The sequence below is a fragment of the Schistocerca serialis genome, chromosome 3 (assembly GCF_023864345.2).
Source record: "Schistocerca serialis cubense isolate TAMUIC-IGC-003099 chromosome 3, iqSchSeri2.2, whole genome shotgun sequence".
Lineage (NCBI taxonomy): Eukaryota > Metazoa > Arthropoda > Insecta > Orthoptera > Acrididae > Schistocerca > Schistocerca serialis.
Genome location: NC_064640.1, coordinates 1,005,650,669 through 1,005,677,388, shown reverse-complemented (window position 1 = coordinate 1,005,677,388; position 26,720 = coordinate 1,005,650,669). Strand labels below are relative to the sequence as shown.

The window sequence follows — 26,720 nt, the reverse complement described above, 5'->3', positions numbered from 1 at the left end:
ACAGTTCTTCCGATACCACCTGTCACAAACACTTCTTCTTGGTATCTCAGTAAACCACATCAACCAATACCACTTACAGTATATTATGTTCTTTAGATTTCACTTTGCAACTAAAATATATATGCTAAAGGTTGTAATATATTTCAATTATTTTTCATTTTTAATATCAGATATTGAGTGCATATTTGAGAGAGAGGATATGTAAAGGTATGACATAGAGAAAATTTCCTGTGGAATAGCATATAAATGTAAGACACTATCGTTTTCAGCCTTTATATACTGTGTATATATATATATATATATATATATATATATATATATATATATATATATATATATATATATATATGTGTGTGTGTGTGTGTGTGTGTGTGTGTGTGTGTGTGTGTGTGTGTATACTATAAGCACAAAAATATGCTGATAAGCCTGGTTGATGTTGTACTAATGCATTAACATTTACATATATTATTAGTGAGAGTGATGATGAGTTAAAGAAAATGTTAGAAGAAATATTTGAAATAGCGATTTAAAAATACTTACAATATACTATATAAATTGTGAAAGAGAATGCATTTACAGCAATTAACTTATATTGCAATTCCAGTGGTGATTTGCGCAGTATATATGTAGACGTAGATTAAGATGTAGATAAGCTACTTCCAATCAGTTACCAGTAAAAGAAAGATATTGAATAACGAAACAAATGTCAGCATCGAGAATGTGTCTGTAACGGCACAAGCATGAAGAGTACTTACTGTTCATGAAGTGAATCAAACGGAATTTCTTCACATCTTCAGTCTCATGTTGTCAATAGTACAGTATGAATTACAGATACCGTACTTCACTGAAATGTCGACATAAAAGTTTTCTGGATATGGTACCGCGTCGAATTGTATAAAACTACTGCTGGAAATAAACCAACGTTTCGGCCACGATTGCAGTGGCCTTCTACTGTGTCTGGTTGGCCGCTGCAGCCGTCGCCGAAATACTGGTTTTTCTTCAGCAGTAGTTTTATACAATATGACGCGGTACCAAACCCAGAAAACTTTTATGTCGACTCACTCTGGCCGCGGAAGCCTACGCAGTTATATTCACTGAAGTAGTTACATATTTCGATCGAAGCCAAGCGTTCGTCTGCAGCTACAATGTTTAGTGGAGCAAAGAATGATTAATTAGGTCAGCCGCAGTCATCCCGTTTCTTCACCAGTTATTTCCGCCGTATACCGTTCGGCCATCTTCGTCGCGAGCCGACCAAGAGGCACGAAAAAAGGGACAAGGCATTACCTGTGCTGAGAACAGTTGTTGTCTGAAACTAGGAAGCCGAGCAGTCCGCCACCTTGGGGAGACCAAGACGAGGGTTTCTCCATGAAAACTCTGAGTGGAAGTTGTCCTCTCTACTCAGTGGCATTAATATGACAGTCGCTTCGAAGTACGTATTTAGATACGACCTACTTTAGTGGAGGAATACTCATTGCCAGACCACTGACAATTTGATGATTCAAAATTTCATTCCTCAGGCATGATCTGAACTTAGCTCGTTTTATTTACAAAATAATACTCCAATTTTTGTCACATAAAATTTTTACCTTACTCTCAAAAAGGTGTTAAGTAAAGTAGTTTGTCACATATCTGTGTTATTGACCTTCGAAGGTACTTAGTTAGGTATATTTGCACCTAAATTTGTTATTGTGGGCACACTCATTTTGCATTCGTATTTCATGAACCGTTTTAGTTTTTACATATTGTTTTTCAATGGTTTTTATAAGTAACACCAAATGATTGTCCATTTGCAACTGATCCATGTGGGTACTTAAGTTCAGAAATGTTTGTTGCACCACCAAAACTTTTTATGCAGATACCTAAAACTTCACTAACCATGATATCCATACAGTTCTGCAGGCGAGGATATTTTCCACCCTTATTACAAAGGAACAGTTGCTCTGCACACATAAAAACATCACCAACATCTGAAGGGGTAATAAGATCACGAAAACTCTTTCTCTGTATTGGTGAGAAGGAAGGATGATGATCACCACACGTGAAAGCAGTTACAAAGTTTTTACATTTGACTTCCCAAAATACCCGGCAACAAAGCCGGCTATGTATACTGCAGCAAAGACAGCAACAGACAATCTGCCCGGAGTTTTCGACACCACCACACCAAGGAAATTTCATCATTTGGGAAAACAAGAGTGAAAGATAATATAACATGTATCTTAACGCGACCTAGCCGTCTAAAGATAAGCCTTTCGGATCGAAACCGATAACGGCACTATTTAAAGAAATAAATAGCATTATAACGAGTGGCTGATTGTTCAAATGGTTCAAATGGCTCTGAGCACTATGGGACTTAACATCTGAGGTCATCAGTCCCCTAGAACTTAGAACTACGTAAACCTAACTAACCTAAGGACATCACACACATCCGTGACCGAGGCAGGATTCGAACCTGCGACTGTAGCGGTCGCGCGGTTCCAGACTGTAGCGCCTAGAACCGCTTGGCCACCCCGACCGGCCTGCTGATTGTTGTTGTTCTCTTCTCTGTAAGAGTCAACCTATATTTAGCACACATCCACGGCCTCAGAATGTCTGTTTTTGACAAAATAGCATTTTTAAGTGATCCTGAGAACATTTATACGTAGAACAAGCTGAAGCACAGTTGTACATACATTGATAAGCCAAAGCATTATGACCACTGCCCACTGCGACATTAGTGCCGCCTGGTGGCATTGCGGGCACGTGAAGTGGTAACGAAAGTATGTAAGCGGAGGAGACACGGCCGGAGAATCACCTTAGCGAAGTCGTGGGCTACAAATGGGGAAATACACTCCTGGAAATGGAAAAAAGAACACATTGACACCGGTGTGTCAGACCCACCATACTTGCTCCGGACACTGCGAGAGGGCTGTACAAGCAATTATCACACGCACGGCACAGCGGACACACCAGGAACCGCGGTGTTGGCCGTCGAATGGCGCTAGCTGCGCAGCATTTGTGCACCGCCGCCGTCAGTGTCAGCCAGTTTGCCGTGGCATACGGAGCTCCATCGCAGTCTTTAACACTGGTAGCATGCCGCGACAGCGTGGACGTGAACCGTATGTGCAGTTGACGGACTTTGAGCGAGGGCGTATAGTGGGCATGCGGGAGGCCGGGTGGACGTACCGCCAAATTGCTCAACACTTGGGGCGTGAGGTCTCCACAGTACATCGATGTTGTCGCCAGTGGTCGGCGGAAGGTGCACGTGCCCGTCGACCTGGGACCGGACCGCAGCGACGCACGGATGCACGCCAAGACCGTAGGATCCTACGCAGTGCCGTAGGGGACCGCACCGCCACTTCCCAGCAAATTAGGGACACTGTTGCTCCTGGGGTATCGGCGAGGACCATTCGCAACCGCCTCCATGAAGCTGGGCTACGGTCCTGCACACCGTTAGGCCGTCTTCCGCTCACGCCCCAACATCGTGCAGCCCGCCTCCAGTGGTGTCGCGACAGGCGTGAATGGAGGGACGAATGGAGACGTGTCGTCTTCAGCGATGAGAGTCGCTTCTGCCTTGGTGCCAATGATGGTCGTATGCGTGTTTGGCGCCGTGCAGGTGAGCACCACAATCAGGACTGCATACGACCGAGGCACACAGGGCCAACACCCGGCATCATGGTGTGGGGAGCGATCTCCTACACTGGCCGTACACCACTGGTGATCGTCGAAGGGACACTGAATAGTGCACGGTACATCCAAACCGTCATCGAACCCATCGTTCTACCATTCCTAGACCGGCAAGGGAACTTGCTGTTCCAACAGGACAATGCACGTCCGCATGTATCCCGTGCCACCCAACGTGCTCTAGAAGGTGTAAGTCAACTACCCTGGCCAGCAAGATCTCCGGATCTGTCCCCCATTGAGCATGTTTGGGACTGGATGAAGCGTCGTCTCACGCGGTCTGCACGTCCAGCACGAACGCTGGTCCAACTGAGGCGCCAGGTGGAAATGGCATGGCAAGCCGTTCCACAGGACTACATCCAGCATCTCTACGATCGTCTCCATGGGAGAATAGCAGCCTGCATTGCTGCGAAAGGTGGATATACACTGTACTAGTGCCGACATTGTGCATGCTCTGTTGCCTGTGTCTATGTGCCTGTGGTTCTGTCAGTGTGATCATGTGATGTATCTGACCCCAGGAATGTATCAATAAAGTTTCCCCTTCCTGGGACAATGAATTCACGGTGTTCTTATTTCAGTTTCGAGGAGTGTACCTTGAGTTAAGCGACTTTGACAAAGGGCATGTTATTATTAAGCAGAACCTGTGAACAGAACCTCGGAAACCGCGAAGCTGGTAGATTATTCACGTGTACTGTCGTGAGTATCTGCGGAAACACGTAAGACAATGAAACTACCACTAGGTGCTAAATAATTGGACGTCCACGATTCTTCACAGAACGTGGGATTCGGAGGCTTGTCTGTTCTGTAAAGTATGACAGATGGTGATCTGTGGTATCTCTGCCGAAAGAGCACAGTGCTGGTGCACGCACAGCTGTTTCTGAGCACACGTTCATCGTGCATTGTTGAACATGGAGCTCCGCAGCAGACCACCCCTACATGTTCACATGTTGACCCAACGACACTGTCAATTGCAACCGCAGTGATAGCGAGACCATCAATAGAAGCGTGTCGGATCTTCGGGTGAATCACATTTTTGCTGTACTAGGTAGATGGCCGTCTCCACAAATGCCGTGATTGGGGTGAACTGCCCCTCGAAACGTCCAGTGCGTTGCCGACGCAGGTTTGTAGTAGCGGTATTGTGCTATGGGAGACATTCTCCTGCGCTTGCATGGGATTGTGGTAGTAATCGAAGACACGCTGACAGCTGCGAACTACCTGCATCCCTTCATGCTAGACGTCTTCCCCGACGCCGATGTCATCTTTCAGCAGCATAATTGTCCGTGTTTCGGAGCCAGAACCGCGCAGCAGTGGTTTGAGAAGCATTATAGTGGAGTCATGTTGATGTCTCCTCGACCAAATTCGCCTGATATAAATCCTATGAAGCCCATCCGGGTCACTATCGGACGCCATCACCGCGTAGGCAAATCAGCCGCCCGTTATTTACGCGAATTTCATGACCCGTGCGTAGACATCCAACGCCACATACCTCCACTAACTACGAACAAACTGTTGGATCCGATACGCAGAATCAGTGATGTATTTCGTTCCAAAGGCGGCAAGCTATTGGCTCATCAATGTACATTACCCCGTAAGAATTGAAAATAAAGATGCAGTAAACTTGAGATGCTAACAAAGAAGCCAACAAACCTAGTTCTCCTGTTTGACTGAATAACCAGTTCGTCAGTGCCTTTTAGTTTTAGTGCAGGTATGTACAGGTTCGCTTCAGTAAGGAATTTGTTAGCTTCTTCGTAGTCAGAAACATTTACTGGTTTCTTCGTCCCACTTTGAAACACACTTCTCGAATTCATCTTGGAAAAAAGACGGTTCATAACCCTTGAAAATTTTACGGTAGCACTGTGCATAAGGAAATCTGATATTGCTAGGGAAGATGCTTCCTCTAAAGCATCAGCTGTCGAATGAGTAGAAAGTTGAATAGCGAGTGATACTTTCATATTATTCTTGAACCAGTTAATGTCGTCGCGGTCCGATGTGTAAGAGACCACACACTCACAGCGGATCTTTTAAATCCCAGCACTGCGGCGTTTCCCAGTCTTGTGACCTCTTAATGGGCTGAGGAAAGCGGCTTAACTCTACGTCTCTGGTCCACCTAAGTTGCAAAGTTTACACCTATCATTCATACTTGGAAGATTTTTCTCTTTTTTTCTGGCAACGTTTCATGATTCGGTCATTGCACCTGCCTTACCGAAGGAAGATTTGCTCTCGAATCTTATACACTGTTTTTACACTTCTGTGTTATACAAGTTATATTGGTGTGTACATATACATACACGAATACATGGGTATCTCTTTTCGTTTTACATCTAAATATACATACATAGATTTTTTCCATTGATTCAATTAATACATCTCTGTAAGATATTTATGCATAATAATTAATCATGTCTTCTCCATTCTTTATCTGCGACCTTGGGTAATCAGTGACTGAGCACTGAGGTTAGGAATAATTTCACGCAGGCCAACATTTTTCCATGAGCCGGATCACGCTTCACACTCACGTGCTCATAACACTTCTCTTCTTCCCACTTCCGGCACTGGACGCTGCGACTGAGATGTCAGCGTCAGCTCCAATGCACTCCCTGTAAAAGAATCTTAATACTAACTAAATTTAGTGGAAGGGGTTCAAGGCTTTCCTATTTTTAATTAGCTGGTAAAAATAAAGTCGAAAAAACAGTTAAGTTTACCATTGGAAATTTTATTCTACTCACAAAACATTGTTTATATATTGCACTATTGATAAAAGGAAATGTTTTAATACAGGATGTTAAAAACCAACTGCATTCAACAAAAATGTGAACGAATATTAACTGAATGGGTTTCCAAGTTCTACAATGGATTGAAGGATGACCTATGCCATATCACATCTATAATCTAGGTTTAAATTAAGTTTCACAAAAGAGAAAACTATCAAAATGGTCTACAGCGACCCTCAATTATCTTTAATTACTTATCTAACTTGTCGTAAATTACAGTGGCTGATGTGGCTTCTCAATAACTATATAACAGAAAAATCATCGCGTTTCAGATTTTTACTTCAAGTGGCAAATGTGAACACCATGAGCTTTAATTGACGATCGACACTAGTATTACGCAAAAAGGGGGTGTAACAGATGAGACTTCTGCAGTTCTGAGTGAAGCTTTATGCGCTGTTATACGGCATCGCGTGCGTTCTTTACCTTGTCGGTGTTCGTCAGGGGGCGGCGGCCAGCGCAGCTCCGTCCACTTCTCCATCTCGGAAGCAACTCTCTCCTAACTTCTCCCTACTACAATTTACCGAAGTTGGTTTAAAAAAAACTATCTGGCTGTGTTTTCATCTGACCAATCGGTCTCAATGTTAACCTTAAGCTCCACCTACAAAAATTCTGTCTATCCAATGAGAAACGCTATACTTTTTGTGGTGGGGCAATGTTTTTAAAGTTTGCAATGTAACAGAGACGCGAAAAAGTCTCACGCTAAAACTTGCAGGTGGTGTGGTCCTTTTAATGTTATCGTAAGATCTATACTGTTGTTCTGGAGGGCTCTATCTTTTAACATGGGCTGGGGGGTGGTCCTGACGTAACAGAGACGCGAAAAAGTCTCACGCTAAAACATGCGGCTGGGGAGGCCCTTTTTATGTTATCGTAGGGCCTTCTAGCTTAACACGGTTCTACTCTCGGCTTCTGTTCTCGTTTGTCCCCTCGGAACTGCGTCTGTCTCACGGTGGGAAGGTATGACACGCATTTAGGCATTCTTGTGTTAGTCTGTGGTATTCCATTTGCTCACTCGTTACTCGTATTACTTTGGTTAATTTAATGTCACGATTTATTCGGAGCTATGTGACATACTACTGGATTTGCTTATCATGTCAGGGTTTTCATGGAAGGTGTTGGATTTGCCTGACACCTTACATATCACCACCCTTGCACTGAATTTAGGCAATGATTGAATCGTTGTCTAAGTCAGTCAAAAATTATTCCTTTATCTAAATTTTGTTGCCTACTGTTTAGCCATGTTATTCTGGTTCTATGCTAGTTTGTATTACTAATTTTTATTTTTATATTCTTCCACATTATTCCCAAAAATGACAAGAGAAGAATATTTTTATGCTATTATTAATTTTTAATTATCTTCTTTCTTTATTTAAGTGTGAAGTTTGTTATCAAAAGTCAGGAGTCTGTCACATCGATTTTCTTAGAAATATATTTTTTTTACAAATGTAGTAATTAAGTGAAATCTATTCCTAACACATTTTCTAAATATCATGTACAAGTAAAATGTTTTTGTTTCCAGACACTCATTTCAACATTGTTACACTAACAAATAAGAATGATTTCCAAGAATTGCTTTGACAAAGAAATATACATACACAAGTATTGAGATATTGTCCTAACAAACGGTACAAATGTTAAAAAAAAAGGGAAAACATCCAACAAGATAATTTTTTTATTCTTTGTTTTTATAAGGAGGAAATAAGTAAAACATAGTTACTCTTTTATTTGTATGAGGAGAAAATAAGTGGCATATAGTTTTAGTGTTTATTATGCCCTACTTTTGTTCTTTATATACTGTCCATTTCAGAACTAATGACTTATTTTTATCGATAGTCTATTTTTTACTTAAGTCCATAGTCAGTGACTGTTATTTTGTAGTTTATTAGCTGTCTGGTGTGCTTAACTTATTTAGTTTTTCATACGTTTCTTTTGCACAATCACATAATTTGATTTCACACGTTCACACAATCCTATGAATGTTTAAGCATGAGGTTGGCGAATGTTTTTTGCATGAAGGTGATGGACTTGAGTGAGATGGATGTGGGCAAGTATTTGATGTACAGCTTCGTTCGTCGTTCCTTGTTGGCTTTCCAAGTGTGTGTTACTGTTGTGGAGGTTCCATAATGGAATGGAGCTGTGAGTGCAGAATCTCGTGGTTTACTGGCTTTGTATGCGTGAAAGTCATCATTATGTGTCGCTGAAAGCGGTCGTTTTTCGTTGTAATACTTCACAGACGACTAGTTTACAATAGGATAGGGATTTGGGAAGGTATGTTGTCTATTCTTCACCCATCTTCTTTCTTGGTCTCAATCTTGTGACTCTTCAACTTCTGCTCTTCCCGCTTTTTCTCTGCTTCTTACTTGCTTCTTGATTCTTCTCTGGGCAGGATATGGAAATATTTATTGATAACTAGTTGCTTTGAAGTTCTCCTCTTAGTAACAGTTTGATAAATGGTTTGGGCATGTCATTTCTACTTTGTGGACATTTTCTTAAGTGTCGTGCATCAGCGTGCTGTTTAATAGCAGTAGTGTGACTTTTACACATGTTTTTTGCCAGTGGTGGCTTGTCCAAGCCGTCTTCTCGTCGGGCCATTTTTTGCTCGCTCCGCCGAGTCGGGGCACTCGGAGGCCCTTCTGGCGTTCAGCGTCCCATTGCGTCTCTGCAGGGCTATGCCACTGTGCGGCTCCGTGTTCCGTCCCAGCAGGGTTCCACCTAGCGGGCAGATTTATTGCCCACTTTCGATACAAGGGCATTCTGTTGGTCTCACTGTCCTTTCCTTTCTCTCGATGCTTCTGCCTTGTAGGAATCTTGTCTTGCTAATTACGTCCTTTTCTTTCTTGATACTTCTCTCGTTGCAACTAGTGGGTTGTTGCATCTCATCCTTGCTGGAGTTTTTACAATGGTTCTTACAAAAAGTTTTACTTATAATCATCTAACATATGTCTAGTACGTACATTGTTTTACGCCTTTTTAAAAAGCTTTAAAAATTTCGGTGCCCTTTTCATGTTACAATTCTAAGATATTTTGAGTCTTATCTTCTACAAAAATCCTCAAATTAGTTTTGTTTTTATTTTTTGTGTAGTGTTGTGGTGTATAGCATTTTAGTATTTCGTGCTGTTAGACTATCTACACTTTATCCCTTCACCTTAATCTATGGTACTATTGGTGTTATTTTTGTTTTTGATTTTATTGAAACTACTTTCTTTTTCCCACCTTCCTCTTTCTTCATTCTTCTTTCTCCTGACAATCTTATCTGCAACATAATCTTGAAATATTGTGTTGATTATTTACCAGGTATAAAATTAATTTTCAAACTTTTTGATATGGCTCACATGGTGAAGTCCTAAGGTTTTGCCTGTTTTTGGGTTCATTAGTTCCACAGCATTATCATGAGCAATTCGGCTAATTATGACAGGACCTTTGTATGCAGTGTAAAACTTATGTATTTTGTGTTTCTGTTTGCTGGAGAGATGGTGTGTTTTTACAAATACTTTCTTGCCTACTGAGAATGTTCTTTTAATTGCTGTTCTATCTCCTCTTTCTTTTCTTTTAATGGCTGCCTTTCTGATGTTGGAGAGTGCTGTCGCTATGACTTGTTTGTGCTGTCTACGTGGTACAATAGGAAATGTAACATTTTCTCTGGTTATGTTTGGGGGTTCAGTATTTTTAAGTACAGTAACTGGAGGTAGTAGTGTAGTGCTATGTGGCATTTCATTTATTACTTCTTGAAAATCTTTAAGGTACATATCCCAAGTGTTGTGTCTTTTGCCTGCATATAATCGGCATAAAGTGCCTATGTCCTTCATAGATCGTTCTGCTGGATTTACGGTAGGTTTGTACTTAGGTATGTAGATGGGTTTTATTTTGTGTTGTTTTAACGTGTTCTGCCATTGCACTGATTTGTATTGTGGGCCATTATCCGAAATTATTCGTTCCACTGAACCTACTTGTCTGAGAAAATCTTGTCTAAATGCTTTACTTATAGTAAGACCTGTTGCCCGTTTTAATGGTGTCAAGGTGACATATTTAGAAGTAAGTTCCTAAACGACAAATATGAAAATATATCCATTTTTTGTGCGTGGGAGGGGCCCCATGAAATCTGTTGCAGCTATTTGTTTTAATCTTTTAGGGTTTATTGGAATCATAGGTGGTTTGGTTTGGAAAGTGACGTGTTTAGCCCTCATACATTTTTTGCATTTGACTAATACTGTTCTAATTCGTCTTTCCATATTAGCAAAAGGCTTGTTTGTTTTATTTTTAAAAAGCATTTCTTTGGTCCAAAGTGGCCATTACTTAAATGTGTATACTGTTGTGGTTGGCAGGAGAGCCAACACCGTGTTACTAGAGGAAGCCGAAAGGCACGCGTTTTAGCTCACACAGGCAGGGGTGAGGTCTGGAACAGGACAAGGAAATTAGAATTTAGAAAAAAAGGATGTAGCTGGTGGAATATTTAACTTTAATCTATTAATGGTGCACGTCGCTCTTGACGTTACATGATTCAGTATCAATAGTAACTGGTAATGGCGCCTTGCTAGGTCGTAGCAAATGACGTAGCTGAAGGCTATGCTAACTATCGTCTCGGCAAATGAGAGCGTATTTTGTCACTGAACCATCGCTAGCAAAGTCGGTTGTACAACCGGGGCGAGCGCTAGGAAGTCTCTCTAGACCTGCCGTGTGGCGGCGCTCGGTCTTCAATCACTGATAGTGGCGACACGCGGGTCCGACGTATACTAACGGACCGCGGCCGATTTAAAGGCTACCACCTAGGAAGTGTGGTGTCTGGCGGCGACACCACATATACCATATGTACTTATTAATTAGTTCATCTGGGATATAAATTAACCATTTATTCGTTGCAACATTTCGTCTAAAAATAAAACATTGTTTTTTACGAGATAGTGCTGTCGAATGTCTGGAAAATCCTTACTTCTCCACTTGTGTTTGATTCCTAGTATTTCGGGATCCTTGTCCTGTTCTTTGCCTATGTTTTTCAATGCTGTCGTAATGTTGTTTTCGAAAAGTACTTGTTTGATATAGTGCATTGTAAACTGGTCTTCTGCTGCTTCCAAACCTATGTTATTGGATGCACCCTGTGGACATCGTGATAAAGCATCTGCTAATACATTCGCTGGTCCTGGTACGTGTGTAATAGAGAAGTCAAATTCTTGTAGTATTAACATCCATCTGGCTAACCTCCCATGAGTTAGTTTGGCGGATAACAGAAATTCTAATGCTTTGTGGTCAGTGTATACTTTTGTTTTCCTTCCGAATAGGAAGTATCGATAACGTTGAAAGCCCCATACAATGGCCAATGCTTCCAGCTCCGTGACTTAATAGTTTTTCTCGCTTTTTGTGAGTACCCGACTGGCAAATGCAATTGTTCTTATGATCTTAGCCCTGCCTGTTCGTATTCTTGGAATAAAACAGCTCCTAAAACTGTTTTCGCGCTATCAGTGGCCATACAAAAATTTTGTGTTAGATGAGGATGTGCTAAAATCGGTGCTGTTGTTAGTGCATTTTTCACTTTTAAAAATTCTTCATTGGCTTGTTGATCCCATACCCATGGCGTGTTTTTTCCAGTCAGTGCACATAGGCGTGGTGTTGCGAGAAAGTCGATCCAAATAAGTTTATTATAGAATCCGGTGAGACCTAGAAATCCTCTGAGAGTTTTCTTATTATATGGCGTACAGAATTCTTTGATTGCCGTTAGTTTTTCTGGGTCGGGCATTACCCCTTTCTCGGAAATTATGTGTCCTAGAAATTTGACCTCTCACCTTCCAAATTTGAATTTTGTTATATTTACTGTGACCCCATGCTCTTTTATGATTTGTAAAAACTGATTTAATGTGTCGTTGTGATGTTCCCAAGAGGGTTCTGCTATAATCACATCATCAACATAACAAGTAATTTTTTGTAAAATTTCAGGACTGAATATAGTATTAAATCCCCTAATAAACGCTGCTGATGATATGTTTAAACCAAATGGCAATCGTTTAAACTGGTAACATCTACCGAATACGATAAATACTGTAAATTTTCTACATTCTGGGGCCAATTCTATTTGCCAGAAACTACTCCGTAAATCAATTGATGAAAATATCTTAGCACCGTGGAAGTTTTGTATCAATTCCTCTAATTTGTCTGGGCGATCTGTCGCAGTGATTATGATTGTGTTGATCTGTCTGGAATCAAGCACTAACCTGATGCTCCCATCTCGTTTTTGTACAATATGGAGCGGGCTGTTATATGTGGAGGTAGCTGGTTCAATAATATCGTCATCTAACATTTTAGATATCTCCTGGAATACTTTATTCCTGTAGCTTAATGGGATTGTATAGGGTGGCACTCTAAATGGTTTGTGCTGTTTTACTTCAAACTTGTACTGAAAGTGCTTAATACTGCCAGTCTTAGGTAAAAATACCTCTGCTTTATCTCGTAAAATACCCTCTAATTCTCTTTTACTGTGTTCCGAAATACTTTGAACTTCTTGCAATTTTTCGTCGATTTCTTTATGGACTTCTAACGTGAGTTGAGGCGATTCCGCCTTTTGTGCATACCAATCTAATTCTTCATCCTCTTTATCTCGCGTCATTCTTAATTGTTTGTTTATAACTTGTATTTCTTCTAATTTTAGGTTTTGCTCGAAGTGAGACATTCCCGAATGTTACGCTACCTTTCCCCATATCTATTATCGCTCGTCTCTCATTTAAAAAATCTGCACCTATAATCAAATCTACAGTTAGTTTAGGTATAATCACGAAGTTGGCTCCGATCTTTTGACCTTGACACGAAAGAGTTAACCTTGTTTGTCTCGTAACTTCCGCAGCATTGTTTCTAATAGGACCTCTTACTTTAATCTTGCGTGTTTTCAGAACTGGCAATTCCTCATTGGCATTACACTGCATGAATAAATTTTCTGAGATCGCAGTCAGTTTACTTCCGCTGTCAATTACAATATTGAATGGGATTTTTGGCCTTCACAATTGGTTGAATTTGAAAGGGTTGGATCTGTTCTTCTTCTTCTTGCATCAACGAATCCTCCACTGAATCATACATGAGTCTTTTTAGGAATTTCCCTTGTGAATTCGAACTTTCTGTAGGATAAGCTTCGACTGCTACTTCTCTCACTTTTATTTCCTCTTCTCTATTTCTTCCTTCATTTACGCTTTCTTCAACATCCTCTGCTTTTTCCTCATCCTCGTCTATCTTCTCCTTCTTCGTCGCTACTTCCACATAATCGCATCTAAATGCTCTAATTATCGCTTCATAACTTCCTTCATTATATACGTTGGGTTGTGTGCCCACTCGTAACTTATTTTCAACTTCTGTCGACTGCGCATAATCCTCATTGAATTCGCTTTCCCTGGTTTCCATCTCAAATAGCTCTGCAATACTCATTACTTCGTCATTTCCTCCTACAATCGTTGTGCGTGCCTCTGGTAATTCATCTTCCTCGTCAGTATTCTCACATTTAATTTCATCCCAACACGATATTGTTATTTCCTTGTCTTCGTTTTCATCTGGTCCCTGCGGATTTGTTTCTTCCTTCTTCTCGTGATAAGATTTTTACTTCTCTGTTCAAGGTGCTGCAATTGTCCTGGGTCGGTGCGTCATTCTCTTTGGCATGAGCGCTTAGCTATCAATTCGAACGTTTATCGGGGTTTGGTGGTCTTACCTCCACCTCTTCTATCTGTATTCTCTTTTCTTGTTCAGCTTGTTGATAGTGGTTTCTTTGTTGATAATTTGTCGGTCTAATGGTTCTCCAGTACCCGTTCCGGTTGTCGTTATTCCCTCTGTAATAGTTGTTGCCGTTCCTGGGTGAATTATAGTTATTGCCATATTCTCTTCTAAATCCATAACCGATTCTTTGTTGAAATCTATTGTCGTTTCTTGGTGCGAAGTTATCACATGGTTCGTAATTATTGTTTCTTCGTACTGTGTCTTTTGGATTCCACTGCTTTTTGCTTTCGTTTTCACGTGCACTTCGTCTTTTTCTTGCGTCATCTTCCGAAAATATGAGCTCTAGTTCCCTTAGAATACCTTTAAATGCTTCGACGTCATTGCCTCCGCGACCTACTAATGATTGCTGGTATTTCAATGGTAGCTTCATCGCGCATAATTTAATCAACTCTCCGTCACTGTATGGTACATCTAAGCATTGATTTTTCTTTGCCATTAATTCGAAAAATTTCACGGGACTCATCTCTCCTGAATTTTCAAAATATGGGTTCTGTAATAATTCGTACTTCACTCTGTTCTGTGCTTCGCTGGACCAATATCGTGAGAGAAACTTCTCTCTGAAATCTTCGTACGATCGGCATGTCGCTGCAACATTCTGCATGGTTTCTGCGACTGTTCCTGACATGTGTGCACATATAAAGTCTAATTTGTGTGCTAGCGTCCAGTGTTCTGGTAATCCTACTCGGAATTGATCAATAAAAGTTCGGGGATGTAATGAGTTTCCTTCTCGAAAGTGTTGAAATTTTCTGACTGTGAGGAAATGATCGTTGTCGTACTTCGTCATAGTTCCATATGAAATTCGCGATTCTTCGCCACTTTTGTTTCTGATCATTTCTCCCGTAGTTCTTTCCGGTTGTGGTAGATCCATTGGATATTGTCCACTGTAACTTTCGCCTACCCTTGCGTAGTATCGTTGGAATGGTACGCAATAATTTTCTTCCATCGATTGTGAACGTGTAGCTGAATGCATTGCACTGTACTCTTCGCGGCCTGGCTTTCCATTGTCAGGTATTGGTTCGGTATCTTGTCTGGCTAACCTTGCTGCTTCATTGCACGATCCAAACTGTCTTGAAACACACGTTTGTGGTTCCGCATGTGTTTGTGATGACGTTTGTTCATCAAGAATTTCGAAACGTGTTTGTTGCTGTGCAGGTTGTCTGATTTCACGTATGTTACTTTCCGCCTGTGATTGGAATCGCAAATGTGTAATATCTTCGTTAATTGCTTGTTTTTCCGGTGCTGTTACAGATACGGATGTGGTTGCAGAATCTGTGTGTGTTCGATCCTGTTCACTACGCTCTTCAATGGTTTGCAACAACTCTGTTCGCAATTTCTGAAATTGTCGCTTCGTTTGCGCTTCTATTTTGACTATGCGGTTATCGTATCTTTTCAGCGCTGCTTTTGTGATACGTTTGTGTAACACACTGTTTTCAACAATTTCACGCGCTGTACCTGCTGCTTGTCTAGTAATTACGTTTATCTGTTTCTCTAGTTTCTTGACTTCTCCTGGGGTGTTGTTACGTAATGTTTTGATCTCGTCCTGAGTGTTATTACGCAATGTTTGTACGTCCACTTGTACCTTGTCAGTGTCTGTTCTCAATTGATTGTAACCTGTTATTAAGTTTCCTATCACTTCTCGAGATTCTTTTGCCTCGTCTTCAATATGACATAGATATAACTGATTTTTTTTGTTTTGTTCTTTAATCGCACGCATTTGTCTCGTGGTTTCTGCATTGTTTCGTCATTTCTGCATTCTGAATTTTAATTTGGTTCGCAATTTCTTTATTTTGTCTTGTCATGGTTTCCGTCATTAATTGTAATAATTCTGCCAGATTGGTGCGTCCTATTGCGTTTTCTTCCGACGTCCTACGCTCTGTGTTTTCGCCCAATTGTTGGTTTGCAACCGATTGCGTTGAACTGTGCTGTGACACGTTTCTGCTCGCATTCCTTGTACTCTGTGGTGAAGGAGCTCTGATTACTTGTACTATGGGTTCTACGTATTCAAGACGCAAGTTAGAATCCTCATCGGCTGTCTCTCTACTTTCCTGCTCCTCTGTCGTATGCTGACTTACGTTTTCTATGCCTTGGCGTACATTATCCTCGTTATGGTGCGTTATATGTCCTATTTCTCGCAATACTGCATCGTCTGCTGTACTGTCCTCTATTCTCTGTCCATTTTCATGCTGGGTCTCTACCTCAATTCGGTCAAGGTCTCGATCTGCCATTGCTTATCTTTCCGAATCCCTTATGTTCTGTTTTAAAAGCAATTCACGCGCCCTACTTCGCGTCAACATGCGCTCATACGATCTCACGCGTTTCATAAACTTTTTGTTCACACGACTTGATACTACCAAGACTGACAATCCATTCACTTACTTGTTGCGTCAGAACCAACTTGTCAACGATGTATCCGCCACCTGTGCGCTTGCATTGGAGAGAAAACTTAATTCAAACAATATTAAAATTCATAACTTAATTATGCTATTGTCTCTACCAGAATGTCTCACTTTTATTGAATACTTTCCTACTATCTATCGCTGCAGCTACTGTTTTCGACTATTTATAACGTTCAAAAAAATTTTTTTATTACGAAAATTTTTCAACAGGATATTTTTCTGGCCTAGTTAGGCATGTGGTCGACCTTCAATCATGGTATTTTACCATCCTGGCAGGGTGGCCATTTTCTAACATTCTGCGTGGTGTCTGTTTATTCTATATCGTGTCTCCCTACCACTTTCACGGAACGACGCTCTGAGCGTGTTTTTTAGGGAATTGACTAGTTTGAACCTGGGACCTGTTGCTGGTAAGGAGACGCCAGACCACACATGACATGTAGAATTCAGAAGAGTTCAGTGAAACTAGCGATGATATAACCAAATACTTAATGATTTCAGCGTCAGCTCCACTGCACTCCCCGTAAAAGAATCTTAATACTAACTAAATTTAGTGGAAGGGGTTCAAGGCTTTCCTATTTTTAGTTAGCTGGTAAAAATAACGTCGAAAAAGCAGTTAAGTTTACCATTGGAAATTTTATTCTACTCACAAAACATTGTTTATAAATTGCACTACTGATAAAAGGAAATTTTTTAATACAGGATGGTAAAAACCAACTGCGTTCAACAAAAGTGTGAACGAATATTCCCTGAATGGGTTTCCAAGTTCTACAATGGATCGAAGGATGACCTATGCCATATTACATCTATAATCTAGGTTTAAATTAAGTTTCACAAAAGAGAAAACTATCAAAATGGTCTACAGTGACCCTCAATTATTTTTAATTACTTATCTAACTTGTCGTAAATTACAGTGGCTGATGTGGCTTCTCAATAACTATATAACAGAAAAATCTCAATAACTATATAACAGAAAAATCATCGCGTTTCAGATTTTTACTTCAAGTGGCAAATGTGAACACCATGAGCTTTAATTGACGATCGACACTAGTATTACGCAAAAAGGGGGTGTAACAGATGAGACTTCTGCAGTTCTGAATGAAGCTTTATGCGCTGTTATGCGGCATCGCATGCGTTCATTACCTTGTCGGTGTTCGTCAGGGGGCGGCGGCCAGCGCAGCTCCGTCCACCTCGCCATCTCGGAAGCAACTCTCTCCTAACTTCTCCTTACTACAATTTACCGAAGTTGGTTTAAAAATACTATCTGGCTGTGTTTTCATCTGACCAATCAGGGTCTCAGTGTTAACCTTAAGCTCTGCCTACAAAAATTCTGTCTATACAATGAGAAACGTTATACTTTTCGTGGTGGGGCAATGTTTTTAAAGTTTGCAACGTAACAGAGATGCGAAAAAGTCTCACGCTAAAACTTGCAGGTGGTGTGGACCTTTTAATGTTATCGTAAGATCTGTACTGTTGTTCTGGAGGGCTGTATCTTTTAACATGGGCTGGGGGGTGGTCCTGACGTAACAGAGAAGCGAAAAAGTCTCACGCTCAAACATGCGGCTGGGGTGGCCCTTTTTGTGTTATCGTAAGATCTATACTGTTCTTCTGGAGGGCTCTAGCTTTTAACATGGGCTGGGGGGTGGTCCTGGCGTAACAGAGATGCGAAAAAGTCTCACGCTAAAACTTGCTGCTGGGGTGGTCCTAGTGGTTAGCTGGCAACGTGGGTGTCCAGTCCGTCCCTTATCGTAGGGCCTTCTAGCTTAACACGGTTCTGCTCTCAGCTTCTGTTCTCGTTTCTCCCCTCGGAACTGCGTCTGTCTCACGGTGGGAAGGTATGACGTGCATTTAGGCATTCTTGTGTTTGTCTGTGGTATTCCATTTGCTCACTCGTTACTCGTATTACTTTGGTTAATTTAATGTCACGATTTATTCGGAGCTATGTGACATACTACTGGATTTGCTTATCATGTCAGGGTTTTCATGGAAGGTGTTGGGTTTGCCTGATACCTTACAACTTTTACGTTATTAGCTGATATCTTCCTTCTCCGTCCTCTCATCATGTTCGCTACTGCTGCTAGGGTTAGGGTAGTAGAGGCAAAATGACCGGGGGGTCTCTCTTTCTCCGAGGATCAATCACAATGTCTCCCTCACCTCCACTTCTTGGATTTCTATACGTAAATCCCTGCGTAAAAAGTTTTAAGATAGGCCTTTGGCTATTTTTGTTACACAGTTCATTTTACACACTTGCAGAGCTTGTAGAGGGAACTTAGTAGATCATGTTTTATATAGAAACCTATGTCAAGAAACGCTACAGAGCGTCAGAGTAGTAGGCGCCGGCGTCTGTAAATGCATGAATATACAGGATGTTTCCGTGATGATGTTACAATCTTTCTAGGATGATGGAGAAGGATGAATGTATGATTTGAGGCAAAGACCCTGTACTGGGATGAGTCGAAAGTTACATCATTCTGATACCTCTGACAGTGGAATTCATTTACGGTTACTGTTGTTGCTAAGAATGTAGGGTATGCAACTTTCAGAGGTGGTAGTATTGACCAAGAGAAGAAAAAATTACTTGTAAACATGGGCTCTAAACTGCATGATTGAGGAGCTATGAGCACTTGTTTATCTTCGCTAGTGTGAAACACATCTCCACTGTCAGAGTTCTCACACCGATTTTCACTTATAACTTTCGACTCTTTCTTTCCCGGTGAAGAGACCCTTACCTCAGATTGATACATTTATCCTTCCCCATCGTCTTTGAAAGTTTGTAACATCATCAAGGAATCACCCTGTGTATACACATAGTCCGTTCCACAGGAAAGTGTATGCCGTTATCCGTATGGAATACCGTGTAGGCTGCAGATACCTCGACTTGCGGCATAGGGTGGTTGGGTTTCGGGTTCGGCTGAAAAGGTCAGGAGTCTTCTACACACAGGAGGCAGCTACACGGGTAGCAGGGGCTGTGTGGCGTCGACTGGACGTTTTTTAAGTTAGAGAGTCTCGGGAAAACACAAAAAGGGCTTCAGTCTCAAAGGATCAAGGCCGAATACAGGAATAACGTAGATAGAGAAACCATCGGTATAACAGTTGTAAATTGTTGTAGTTGTGTTGGGAAAATACCGGAGCTCCAACCGCTAATAGAAAGAACTGATGCTTAAATCATTGTAGGCACTGAAAGCTGTCTAAAGCCGAAGATAAGTTCAGCCAAAATTTTTGTGAAGAACCTAGCGGTGTTCCGAAAGGATAGACTAAACACAGTTGGCGGTGGCGTGTTTGTTGCTGTTAGAAGTAGTTTATCTTGTCGCAAAATTCCTGCGAGTTGGTATGGGCAGAGATCATTCTTGGCAACCGGAATAAAATAATAATTGAATCCTTTTACCGACCCCCCAATTTAGATGATACAATTGCTGAAAGGCTGAAAGAAAACTTGAACTTAATTTCATACACGTACCGACTCATACAATTACAGTTGGTGGTGACTTTAATCTACCCTCGATACGTTGGCGAAAATACATGTTTAAATCCGGAGGTATGCATAAAACATCATCCGAAATTATTCTAAATTCTCTGAAAATTATTTGGAGCACTTAGTTCATGAGACCACGCGAATAATAAACAGTTGTGAAAACACACTTGACCTCTTAGCAACAAATAATCCCGAGCTAATAACAAGCATCAGAATGAATACAGGGATTAGTGAAAGCAGAGTTACTAAACACAGCCTTCCGAAATTCCTTCACTAAAGAATACAAACTAGATATTCCAAAATTCGAATCAGGAACATATGCCAACATGAGTAGCGTGGAAGTAGATATCCTCGGAGCAGTGAAGCAACTTAAATCACTTAACAAAAGCAAGTCATCCGATCCAGACTGTGTACCAGCTAGGTTCTGTTCAGAGTATGCTGATGCAATAGCTCCGTACTTAACTATCGTATACAACCGTACGCTCGACGAAAGATCCATACCCAAAGACTGGAAAGTTTCACAGGACACACCAATATTCAACAAAGGCAGTAGGAGTAATCCACTAAATTACCGGGCCACATCATTATCGTCGATATACAGTAGGATTTTGGAACATATATTGTGTTCGAACATTATGAATTACCTCGAAGAGAACAGTCTATTGACACACAGTCAACACAGATTTAGAAAACATCGTTCTTGTGAAACTCAACTAGCTCTTTACTCACACGAAGTGTTGAGTGCTATTGACAAGGAATTTCAAATTGATTACGTATTTCTAGATTTCCAGAAGACTTTTGACATTGACCACACAAGCAGCTTGTAGTGAAGTTGCGTGCTCATGGAATATCGTCTCAGCTTTGTGACCGGATTCGTGATTTCCTGTCATAGGGGTCACAGTTCGTAGTAATTGATGGAAAGTCATCGAGTAAAACAGATGTGGTTTCTGGCGTTCCTCAAGGCAGTATTATAGGCCCTTTGCTGTTCCTTATCTATATAAACGATTTATGGAACAATCTGAGCAGCCGTTTAAGGTTGTTTGCTGATGTGCCTGTTGTTTATCGCCTAGTGACGTCGTCAGATCAATACAAATTGTAAAACGATTTAAAAAAGATATCTGTATGTGTAAAAATTGGCAAGACCCTAAATAACGAAAAATGTGAGGTCATCCACACGAGTGCTAAAAGGAATTCGCTGAACTTAGCTTACACCATAAATCAGTCGAATCTAAAGGCTGTAAATTCAACTAAATACTCAGGAATTACAATTACGAACAACTTAAATTGGAAGGAACACATGGAAAATGTTGTGGGGAAGGCTAACCAAGGACTGCGTTTTATTGGCAGGACACTTCGAAAATGTAACAGATCTACTAAAGAGACTGGCTCCACTATGCTTGCTCGTCCTCTTTTAGAATACTGCTGCGCCGTGTGGGACCCTTACCAGATGGGACTGACGGAGTACATCGAGAAAGTTCAAAGAAGGGCAGCACGTCTTGTATTATCGCGAAATAGGGGAGAGAGTGTCACTGAAATGAACTGGATTTGGAGTGGAAATAATTAAAACAAATGCGGTTTTCGTTGCGGCGGAACCTTCTCACGAAATTTCAATCACGAAATTTCTCCTCCGAATGCGAAAATATTTTGTTGACGCTGACCTACATAGAGAGAAACGATCATCATAATAAAATAAGGGAAATGAAAGCTTGCACGAAAGATATAGGTGTTTGTTTCTTCTGCGCGCTGTACGAGATTGGAATAATAGAGGATTATTGTGAAGGTGGTTCATGAACCATCTGCCAGGCATTTAAATGAAATTTACAGAGTATCCACGTAGATGTAGATGTAGAAAGCACTATTATAAATATATGTTTACATGAAAATGTTTGTTATTCCCAAATGCACAATTACCTAATGGTTATCCAATCGCTGCCATTATCGACGGTATCTTAGACTCGGCTCCGGTAAATCATCCACTTTTCCAACATAGAAATATCGTTTGACTCTCTACGTAACGAATGTCTTTGACTTTCTAAGAATTTTAGTAGCAGCTTCATATGAAAGCTTTCATCCCTTTGGATGATTTACAAGGAACGCTGCCTTGTGACGCTTCATATATTTTGCACTCATTTTAAACTGCAACCGACAAAACAAAACATTCAACTCTCACACTCTTTATCTATACACTGTGCAAAAGAGCAATGATTACAGATTCGAGACCACTAGCAGCAATGTCGCTGCGGACGGTACATGAAAAATTTCTGCATATATTTCCTTCAGGAACTGTCTGTACATTTAGAGATACCGCGCCTAAGACTTTGACGCACTGTAGCGTCGTTGGATGACGTTTCCTGGCAGAGGTTCCTGTGTAAAACTTGATCTACCAAGTCCCCTCTACAACCTTTAAAAGTGTGTAATATGAATTGTGAAACACACTGTATATTGTGCCACTCAGAGAAGAGATGTATACATCAATAATTCGGTTGCTGCAAGAGTTAAGAGAATTGCCCATAAAAAAAATTTAGTGGCTTACAATTATTTGCCGAAGAGTGTGTTTCGACGTCTTCGATTGTTCTCGAAATAGATGTGGTTGACCGTGTTTACGTAGTCATCCTCACGTCTTTTCTGAATCGTGCTTTTGGTGTCAGCTGGGCGGCAGTGAGTGATTGCGTGCAAGGAGGAGTGAGGGGAGAAAGTGGCTTGGCACGCGAATGAAGCGGCGGCGTGTTTGCGCAGCGTGGCTGTGTGTGTTTTTACGGCGGCGCGGAGTGGTGGGGAAGACGGAAGCGCCGCTTGCCGCTGCCGCCCACATCTGTTGCCAGTCGGCAGTAGTTGGCCGCCGCAGTTGTTTTCTCTCGCCGCTCGCGTCCTCCCGCACTCCTGCCGCTTTTACGTCTGATCGAATCCCGCTGGTATCGACTTCTGGTAAGTTCAGCCACCGAATCTATACAAATCTATATCAACTCACTGTGCTGCGTTCATTCTGCGGTCACTCTTTCTGATTACGTTAGTGTTAACGAACCAGTTATTAATGCGATACCCCATGGAGTGCTTCCTTAAGAACGGACTGCCGCTGTCGGTTTAGTTGCCGGCTGCTGCTGGGTGATTAAAACACTGATAAGCGTCTCCTAATATTTGTGTGCCCCAAAGCTCTGGGACACTGTCCATTAAGCACAGTGAGGCCGAAAAGGGAGTTCCGTACAAAATAACGACAGACTCTAGCGAAAATAGACCAAGTGGCGTCAAGACAAAAGGTTGACAGCCACACTCCGTCCTTATCATATAAAAAAGATTTCTCGTGATCTCTTTTGTCTTTTCTGTAATTTCACTGACCCTGTAGTAGCTCATAAAGAGCAATGAGAACAGTTGCCTCTGTGAGACATACTCAAAAGTAACACATAATATAGTACTTACATTTTTAGTACTGTTACTTGGTTCAAATGGCTCTGAGCACTATGGGACTTAACTTCTGAGGTCATCAATCCCCTAGAAATTAGAACTACTTAAACCTAACCAACCTAAGGACATCACACACATCCATGCCCGAGGCAGGATTCGAACCTGCGACCGGTGCGGTCGCGCGGTTCCAGACTGTAGCACCTAGAACCGCTCGGCCACCCCGGCCGGTAGTACTGTTACTTTTGCATCTTTAGTATGCCCTGGTTTCTAATCCAACAGTTTTCTGTTGGTAAAATACTTCCAGTTCCCCGAAATTAGAATCTGATTATCAGAGTCACTGACGAACCAAACACAGTGAATTCGTTGCGTGGAACAAACCCATTGTTTTGCTACATGTGACTCCTACAGGTATTCCTATGAATAGTATGATATATATGTAGTATGGGATAAAGAAACATACAGTTATTAGACACCTGCATCTCTTCATGTGGTGTGTGTGACAGTGGGAAAGCAATACTGATCCGATTTTTCGTAGTGCAGACTTTATGTTTTTAATATGCTGCAGATGAAGCTAAAGGCCGCCGTTTTGCTTTGGATGCGGATATGCGAGACGCTGCAGAAGGTTTCGGGGCTGCTATTGAAAGACCCTCTCTATAACTGAGCAGAAAGTGAATACTTAGTTCAATAACAATGCGTAGATTTTTGTATGGAAAATATAATTTCTCTTCCATACTGAAGACTAATAAATATGATGATTACCTGACATTGTCAACTGTATTGGAAGCAATTTCAGTCTCTAAACACCGGCGCCTCAAAGATTTGTTACGGAACATTATTTGTCGTACTTCACGTACGACGGCGACTGCATCGCAGTACAATGTATTATAGTTTCAAATGCCAGTCTAGAGTGCAACGAAAAGAAAGGAAGCCCTATACGTTTCATCATGTCGAATCGCTTTCCCTCCAGGTAACATTTCTGTCAGCAGGGTGTTTCCGACTCAGCGTATTGTGGTAATAAGTGACAGCGTTACTACTAAAAAGTCGTTTCCTGCGTATCACAAACACTACACGATACCTCGAGCGCGTTTCCTATAACAGTCAACAACTAGTCTAATTTAAAGTGTAGCCTAGAATGAAACAATATTTCTACACACACACACACACACACACACATAACTGTTGCACAAACTCTCTTTAGAGGACAGAATTGAGTTTCGCGTCATGTCTGTGATGCTCTGAAAGAAACGCAACTGTCTGCTGGCAGTAGTTACGTAATGGCGCTTTCACCAAGGCCGTATCGTCGTCGCCGGGCTGCGCTTTAACTGGCTGAGTAGCTCATGTCCTTAAGGTGATAAACTGAAGCACTGTGTACATTTCTTTCTCGCACGTGCCGAAGAAAAATGCACAAAGAGTAAGTCTCTCGCTTCTGTTTATCTCCACAAGTTTATTTCTAAATCAGAAGGACGACTGTAATATATCAGACGCAAAACGCGCCGGTGGTGAAGTTGCGACAGTTTCCGTTGTGTGCAGAACTTGAAATAGAGGAGTGTGTGTTTCCTGAAGTCCATGTGAAACTATGGGAAGCTGGTTTTCCTGTGATCTGAATGGCAGTATTTGGTCTGTGCTATGTAATATCGTAAATTGTCTGGTAATTGTAGACATGCGTGTTTTGTCTCAGGCATCAGGGTAGTGGAATTGTCGGACAAAATGGAGGCACGGCGGTAATGGCGCTCATGATCAGAACTATCGTAGGCTCTCTAGGTATGTTTGCACCACCGTCGCAGCAATATCTACACACTACAGTGCCTCGTATCATGGCGTGTAATATAATTGGTCCTTACATTTTCAAGCCAACATCTGCTGAATGTGTTCCATTCCTACGGAGTAGATATGTGAGGCAGGACTTCGCAGCCAGGTCTATTAAACTGCTTGTAAAAACTTATCTAACTTTACCTTTAACTAAATAAATACAGTATTTAATCTATTTCAGTTTCTGACTGCCGCCGGAGATACAACGGCTAAGGAATATCAGCGTGGAAATAAATATAGTCAGAGACATTTTTGTCAGCAATCATACCTAATTTCTAGACTTCGCATCAATTGGTGAAAACTTCAAGATGTTCTTGGGTGTCCTTGATACAAATTTAAGGTTAATGATGTTTTTTCTTTTTCAATTGACTTGTTGTCGGTGTATAGCGAGCCCCTCTGTTCGGTGTCTTCGATACGTCACTCGTGTTACATAGATTTCTCCGAGGCTCCGGAAACAGCGTTCTAGATATCGTTATCATGTTTGCTGCTCTCACAAAAATCTCTCTCATTGATATGAAAGGACTGAGATCGAATTACGGAGCGCTGGAATGTTTAACTTGATTACTTCATACACAGAGTTGACATAAAGTCATGGGATAGCGATATGCACATATACAGATGGCGGTAGCATAGCGTACACAAGGTATAAAACGGCAGTCCATAGGCAGAACTGTCATTTTTCCTCAGGTGATTCATTTGGAAAGGTGTCCGACGTTATTACGGTCGCACAACTGGAATTAACAGACTCTGAATGCGCAATGGTAGTTGAAGCTAGTAGCACGGCACATTCCATTTCGGAAATCGTTAGGGGATTCAATATTCCGAGATCCACAGTGTCAAATATCTGCCGAGAATACCAAATTTCAGGCACTACCTCTCACCACGCACAACGCAGTGGCCGACGGACTTCACTTAACGATCGAGAGCAGCGGCGTTTGCGTAGAGTTATCAGCGCTAATAGACAAGCAACACTGCTTAAAATAAATGTGGAAATCAATACGGGCGCATAACGAGCATATCCGTTAGGACAGTCCTGCGAAATTTGGCGTTAATGGGCTATGGCAGCAGACGACCGACGCGAGTGGAGTGCCTCTGCTGACCTCGTCAGGTCAGTTCCGATTTCAGTTGGTAAGTGATGTTGGTATGGTTCGAATGTGGTGCAGACTCCACGAAGCTATGGACCATTATGCAAGCTGATGGTGGCTCCATAATGACGTGGGTTTTGTTTACATGGACTGAACTGGGTCCTCTACAACAACTGAACCGGTCATTGACTGGAAATCGTTATGTTCGGCTACTTGGAGATAATTCGCAGCCATTCAACGATGACATTTATTTGGATGACAATGCACCATATTACCAGGCCACAATAGTTCGCGATTAGTTTCAAGAACATTCTGGACAGTTCGAGCGAATGATTTGGCCTCCCATCGAACATTTATGGTAACGTAAGCGAGAGGTCAGTTTGTGTACAAAATCTGA

At 41.5% G+C, this 26,720-nt stretch overlaps 1 protein-coding gene across 2 annotated transcripts in view; it reads left to right on the top strand.

The window, feature by feature from the left end:
• LOC126471453 (uncharacterized) overlaps nucleotides 1–26,720 on the top strand; it is a 306,777-nt gene that overhangs the window by 152,791 nt on the left and 127,266 nt on the right. The window contains exon 1 of one of the 2 annotated variants that reach the window (XM_050099643.1): nucleotides 22,857–22,955. The exons of the other annotated variant lie outside the window; for it this stretch is intronic. The gene's annotated coding sequence lies outside the window, so the exon portion shown is untranslated. Of the gene's footprint in view, nucleotides 1–22,856; nucleotides 22,956–26,720 lie in introns of those variants that run through there. 2 annotated transcript variants of the gene reach the window in all.